Source organism: Numida meleagris, chromosome Z, assembly GCF_002078875.1.
Source record: "Numida meleagris isolate 19003 breed g44 Domestic line chromosome Z, NumMel1.0, whole genome shotgun sequence".
Classification (NCBI taxonomy): Eukaryota; Metazoa; Chordata; class Aves; order Galliformes; family Numididae; genus Numida; species Numida meleagris.
The window spans coordinates 57,035,014-57,041,548 of NC_034438.1; positions in this window are offsets into that span (position 1 = coordinate 57,035,014).

The window sequence follows — 6,535 nt, forward strand, 5'->3', positions numbered from 1 at the left end:
TTTTCCCTTTTTTTTTTTTTAAGAATATTAAAAGTGTCTCCAGATAACAACAGGTTTTTTTGTTTTGGTTTTGGTTTTTTTTTTTTTTTTTTTTTTTTGAGTAGAAGTGTCTTTTCATAATGTTACAGATTACAGACTTTGGCAGTCTTGGTTTGCACTGGTGCCTGTTCAGACAACAGGGAGTGTTGCTGCAAGATCAGACAGCCCAGACCTCTTGCATAGACAGAGCATAAACCGACCAAAGGAGTTTTTCTGTTGTTGCAACCATCTGTCAAATTGAGGCCAACAAAAGCAGACTGTGTATGAGAAAGCAAGGAACGAATATTTGGATAGTGTTGACTACCGGTGGAAGGACTACAGAGATTAGTAGTGTTCCCCAGAGGTCTGTCTTCGGACCAGTGCTCTTATATATCTTTATCAATGACATACACAGTGGGATTGAATGTGCCCTCTGCGAGTTTGCTGATGACACCAAGCTAAGTGGTGCAGTTGACACAAAAGAAGGAAGGGATGTCATCCAGAGGGACCTGGACAGACTTGAGAAGTGGGCCCATGTGGACAAAGTGAATATCAACAAGGACAAGTGCAAAGGTATTGCACTTGGGTCAGGGTAATCCCAGATATGAGTACATACTGGGAGAAGAAGTAATTGAGAGCAGCCCTGCAGAGAAGGAGGGGTCCTGATGGATGAAAAGCTCAACTTGAGACAGAAGTGTGTGCTTGCAGCCTGGGAGACACTGTATCCTGCACTGCATCAGAAGAAGTATGACAACAGGGAGCAGGAGGGGATTATTCCCCTCTACTCTGCCCTTCTGAGGGCACACCCACAGTACTGCACCCAGGTCTGGGGCCTACAGCACAAGAAAGATGTGGAGATTTTGGAGTGGGTCCAGGGCAGGCCATGAAGGTGGTCGGAGGGCTGGAGCACCTCTCCTGTGTAGAAAGACTGAGGCAGCTGGGCTCATTCAGTCTGGAGAAGGCTCTAAGAAGACCACATTGTGGCTTGCCAGTGCTTTAAGGGAGCTTATAAACAGTAGGAACACTCACTTTCTACATGGTCTGATAGTGATAGGACAAAAGGAAACAGTTTTAAAGTAATAGAGGGGAGATTGAGGTTAGGTGTTAGGAACAAATTCTTTGCTCAGAGGTAACCACCCTCTGAGCAAAGAATTTGTTCCTAACACCTAACCTCAATCAACCTGGCATTGCCCAGAGGAGCTGTGGTGCCCCATCCCTGGAGGCACTCAAGGCCAGGCTGAATGGGGCCCTGGACAGCCTGAGCTGGTGGGGGACAGCCCTGCCCATGGCACGGGGTTGGGGCTGGGTGGGCTTTAAGGCCCTTTCCATGCCATCCTATGATTCTGTGATTCTATGATTCTATGACTATGAGTATTTTTCAGCAAGAGCACGCCAGAAGAACATTTGCTGATCTGGCGTGGCAGCACCCAAATACTTGCACAGCAGAGCTGATTTCAGAGGTGACAAAACCACTGTCCCAAACCTCAGAAAATAGCATCAAATCCATTACTACAAGTAATGCAACATTGTGGCTCAGAAAAAATTCATTCTGCTTTTTCGAAGGTGATAATTTCCTCTACGTTTACTACCCGTACAGTCATGTAAGCCTCAGTCATAACCCTCTCAGCTTTCCCCTCTCTAAACCACAGGTCAAGAGAAGGCAGTTGCTAGATCCTCTTGGTCATTTAATCTCATAGTTATCTACACCAGAGTTCTTATCCCACTCCTTCAGTTCTGTGGGGTACTTCTGTTTCTCAGCACTTAGCATCTGACCACCTGATAAGAACTTTAGTATCATCTGCAGACTTAAAGATTCCACTCTTGACTTCCTTCCATGAGGCACAAGTGAGGATATCAAGGGAAATTGCAGGCTTCTCTGGCAGATTATGGAACCTCCACCCTTGGAACCATTCAAGGTCCAAAGAAACACATCCTTGATGAATTTAATGCAACCAGAGCAGGTCTAATTAAGGTTAGATGACCTCCAGAAGGTCACTTCCGACCTGAATTATTGTCTGACTTCACAAATCTCCTTTCTCCTAAGGGCTGACCACTAAGCCCTGTCCTTCACTTCCTCTTCTTACAACAGCTTTCAATCAAAAACAAATCTCTTCTCCTATCTTGTGGCAACTTAGTCTCTTTACAAAGTTTAATGAGCTTTTCAAAAAGCTTCTCAAAGGCTTTTTGAAAATGCAGGAGGATTATTGTACTCACACAACCCCCTTTATCCACATACTCACTGCCCTTCTTCTGAACACCGCTGATGTCCCTTCCACAGGGCACCCAGAGAGGCACAGGACCACTCTGCCACAAGATGCTGCTGTAGCTGTGGTAGGGAGGAGATGGCGTACTCCTGGAATATTTTGAAAGTTCTGGGCTATTTTAATCCACTTTATGATCCCCTGGATAAGCACTTAAGTCTGAGTGGCCCAATGCATGAATTCCACAAGGGGACATGCCTCAAAATTGCTTAATGTGCTCTTGCAGAAGGCCTTTGCTTGCCCACAGTTTTGTTCATCAGTGTGTAAATTTTTTGGGTTTTCTTTCGAAAAAAATCTTACACTGGTGCAGATAATATTCATTACATCAGATAAATGAAGATATTCTGATAAATACCAATTAAGCATGTGAGATAATGTACATTTTAAGAGGAAAATTAAGGGAAAAAAAAAAGAAAATATCTATCTATATAAATATCCACAGATAAATATGTGTGCACCAAAGTTGTTTATTCACATACTCGTGTCAAAATTCATAATGAGTCATAAACAAAACTTCTTCAGGAGTAGGTTTTCGCTTTAAAGTTGCCTTCCAGTTCTTGTTACGCAACTGTACTTCCCCAGAATTAAAAGATGCAACACATTGTTATTTAGCTGACATCTTTCAGCTAGTCATTGTATGGTCATTTCATGTTTAAAAATTTTGTTTCTCCAGATGACAAGACTCGAGCACATGCTTGAGAGGTATCTGGCTGCTCAGGAGCTTTGCTGGGTGATGAACTGTCCATGTGATGAGAGAACTGGAACATCATAAAAGAGCATAAGTGAAAACATCCTTATAAATAAAATTATATTGACGAGCAGAAGCCAGTCAATCTTGTCTCCATAGGGGTGTTAACTGAGGTCTCAGTACTGAATGGTTTATTTTTAGAAAACTAATAGGAATTTAGTATCTTCAAGGCTTTTCCTCCATCAGTTGATACTGTCAAAGTTTACTACTAAAGGCTGACATTTGTACAGACATGGACAATGTTAATCTCTGAGCTTTACTTCTGATGGAAATCAAGCTTGCAATTGCTCTCTCTGAAAAGTAGAGAAGAGGTAATTCCCAGCAGTGTGTCAGACTTCTTACTTTCACAATATTTTCTTGGAATACTTTTTCTAGGAATACTTTTTATTTTTTAATTTGAAGTGCATAACTACACTAAATGCTTTGCCTTTGACTCAATCCATAAATCAGCATTGCAATGTTATGATTTACTTTCTCTAAGTTGAAGCAAATAAAAGTAACTACAAACTACCTTGTATTTATTGCTGGTCTAAAGATAGCATAGATTAAAAGTACCTGATTAAAAGCTGATGTTTTGTGATAGTTTCAGTGTCCATTGCCTTATTAATTGTGTTGCAGTTGCAAGAAGAACAGAAGACAAAAGGCCACACTGATGAGCATGAAAGAAACAATCAAAATAGATTAGCTTTTAAGTCCAAAAGTTTTCATAATGAAGGAAAAAAAAGTCATTTACAGAAAAGAGAAATAGAGGAGTTTTCCTATATTATTATAATATGCTTTTAATGATAATGCAGAAAAACTAAAGCAATTGATGAAAAGTTTGAAAAAGGAACAGTTAAGTGACAGCAAAGATGGTAGGTTGATCTAGATGAAAAGAACACACAAGTTTGTTTTCCTCTTGATATGTTCTAAAGTATGCTAAATGTTGGAATTAATGATTTGTTTAGACTTACTTATTTACTATCAGTATTTTCTTATTCATGGCAGCTGTGGTGCTTTTCTGGTGGAATTATAAACACTATAAATTTCCATTTGCTCTTCTTCTACAAATATCATTGTAGAACAACATGCTCTGTTAGTTTGAAGTACTGTTATTTTGCCTGAATTTCATAATTGTTTTTCCTCCTTTCTTAATGGTAACTTTTCTCTAGTGAATACTCTCAAAAGAAAAAAAAAAACACCAAAAAACGGTACTGTTTTCAAAAATCATATTCATAGCCCATTAACTGAAAACTGTGTTATTGACCTCTCCCAAAAAATCATTTTCCAAGCCTCACCTCACCTCTTATAATTGTGGGTGACAACTCCAAATGCATCAATTATACTACACCAAATGTCCTATTCCCTTCTTGACAGTGGATAAGGTTCCAAATCAAAATGTTCTGATATTCTTACAATCTAATGATACATTGTAAATACTACTTAAAAGTAGAATTTGAGATATAATTAACTTTTCTTTTTTTCCTTCTCTGAAAAAGTTTACCAAAAAAAAAAAAATTCAGGCTTTTTCTAGAAGAAAATATTTGGTTGTTCTTGTTGGTGATTTTTGTTTTGTTTTGCTTGTTATATTTGAATCATCAGTAAACCTCACATGCTTTTCTACACTGAAGAGTTTTAAATTACATCGTGATTTTCAATTACGTATTTGGCAGCAACTTAAGTTGCAGTGTTGACTATAGATTGTTATCTACAGAAATCTTGCCAGGGTTGCCTAACAATGCTTTTTCATATAACAAAAATAGGAAAATAAAGGACATGATGATTGAAAAAGACCAAGTAGAGCACAACGTTTGGAAGGAAGGTGAAAGTGTAAAACAAATAATAAAGAACAAAGTAAATTGTTTTCTTCTTAATAGTAATAGCAGGTTTCTGTAAGATTCTAGGTTTATGGTCTTTGCTATACATCCTACAATCATCAGTTTTTCAGCGACACTTTCACAAAATAATTTCATTCTCTCCTTTTTGTTTACTGTTTTCTGAAATGCATTCTGCTGGGATGGAATATTCTGGGCTTAATCATAACTTCCCCCTTTGAATGTCAGCGCTCTGTAAAGTCTGCTTGCAATGACTTGTGCAGCTGGTACATAAAAATTTTTAAGTGAATTCAAAATGATGTACAACATCGAGTCTGAAAAAAACAGAACTCTCACTTGAAGTCCAGAAGTGAAAACATGAAAAATTAAAAGAAAAAATATAAATGGAACTTCTAAAAAGTCTTCAGCCTGTAAGAGTATTTTGTTTCCTTCACTCTGTATCAGTCCAAACTCTGTACTAATTTAAAATGAAATTGTCAGCAATGAGTTAGTAGATGGAGTATTTTAGATAGTGTATTTCTAGAGATTCCTAGATGTGAATTAATTAACATAGTTTTAATCTTGTGTTTGTACTCTCACGGTTTAATACATATTTCTCTGTTACAAAACCTGCTGTTTCAAAATCCGGTCCTTTTATGAGTTTAATTCCTGAAGAAGCCTGCAACGATCAGTCAGTGAGAGCAACAAATCTGAAAATATCATCCATCAATATAATTTATGAACTCTCAAAAAAAATTATTAGCTAAAGCCTGATGTAGACACATACTTCTCACGGAGTGAGAACAGTTTTATATCCACCTTCTTCCGACCTCAGCGTTCTGGCGTAGAGTACGTATCATGAATAACTATCCAGTAAATATGTATCTCTTCGTAAACTGCAGAATTTCTAAATTAAGCATAGATGAACTGTTTACACGTGACTACTCAAGACATCTGCTAGTGATGAGAAATGGTTTTATGACCATCTCTCACCACCATAATGATGATAAACCCCTCTATGGTTCTGACGTTTTGAATTGTCAAGATAGAATTCTGCAACAAGTGGGTGGCAGCCCCCCCACAGCTAGGCCGGAACTGAATGATTTTTAAGGCCCATTCCAACCCAAACCATTTTATAGTTCTATGATACTACAATCTATCTCAAATTGTGATGCATAGTTTGCATTGAAATCGGAACCTACCGATCCTTTACCTGAATTTGCACCGTCCTACTTGAACACTGTAAACATGAAAAAATTTTTTGAAGCACATAATTTAGATAACTTTGGGAAAACTTGGAGTGCGTTTTTTTTTTTTTGCCTCTGGCTAGAAAATACGTTTTGCATGGGCATGAAAGGTATCTGTTTCTAGCTTCGTGAGAAATAGTTTCACTCATTTGGTCTGGTAAATCTGTTAGTCTGATTATTACAGGTGGTTTAAAACTCAAGTTCTGCCCTGTTGGCTGCCTTATGGTCTATAGAGAAATTTTGAAGCGGTGTTTTCTGAAAGATGGATCTTACAAAAAAAACCAAAAACAAACAAACAAAAAAAAAAACGGGAATGCTAGCTCTTATTCTCTAGCAAATATTGTTGCTATGGATATAAATATATATATAATTAATATATTAAAATTACAAGCTAGCAATCATAAATGCAAACGCTTCCCATCTGTATTGATTCTAAACTGTTATCAGGCAAGTTGGATTTTAAGGGCT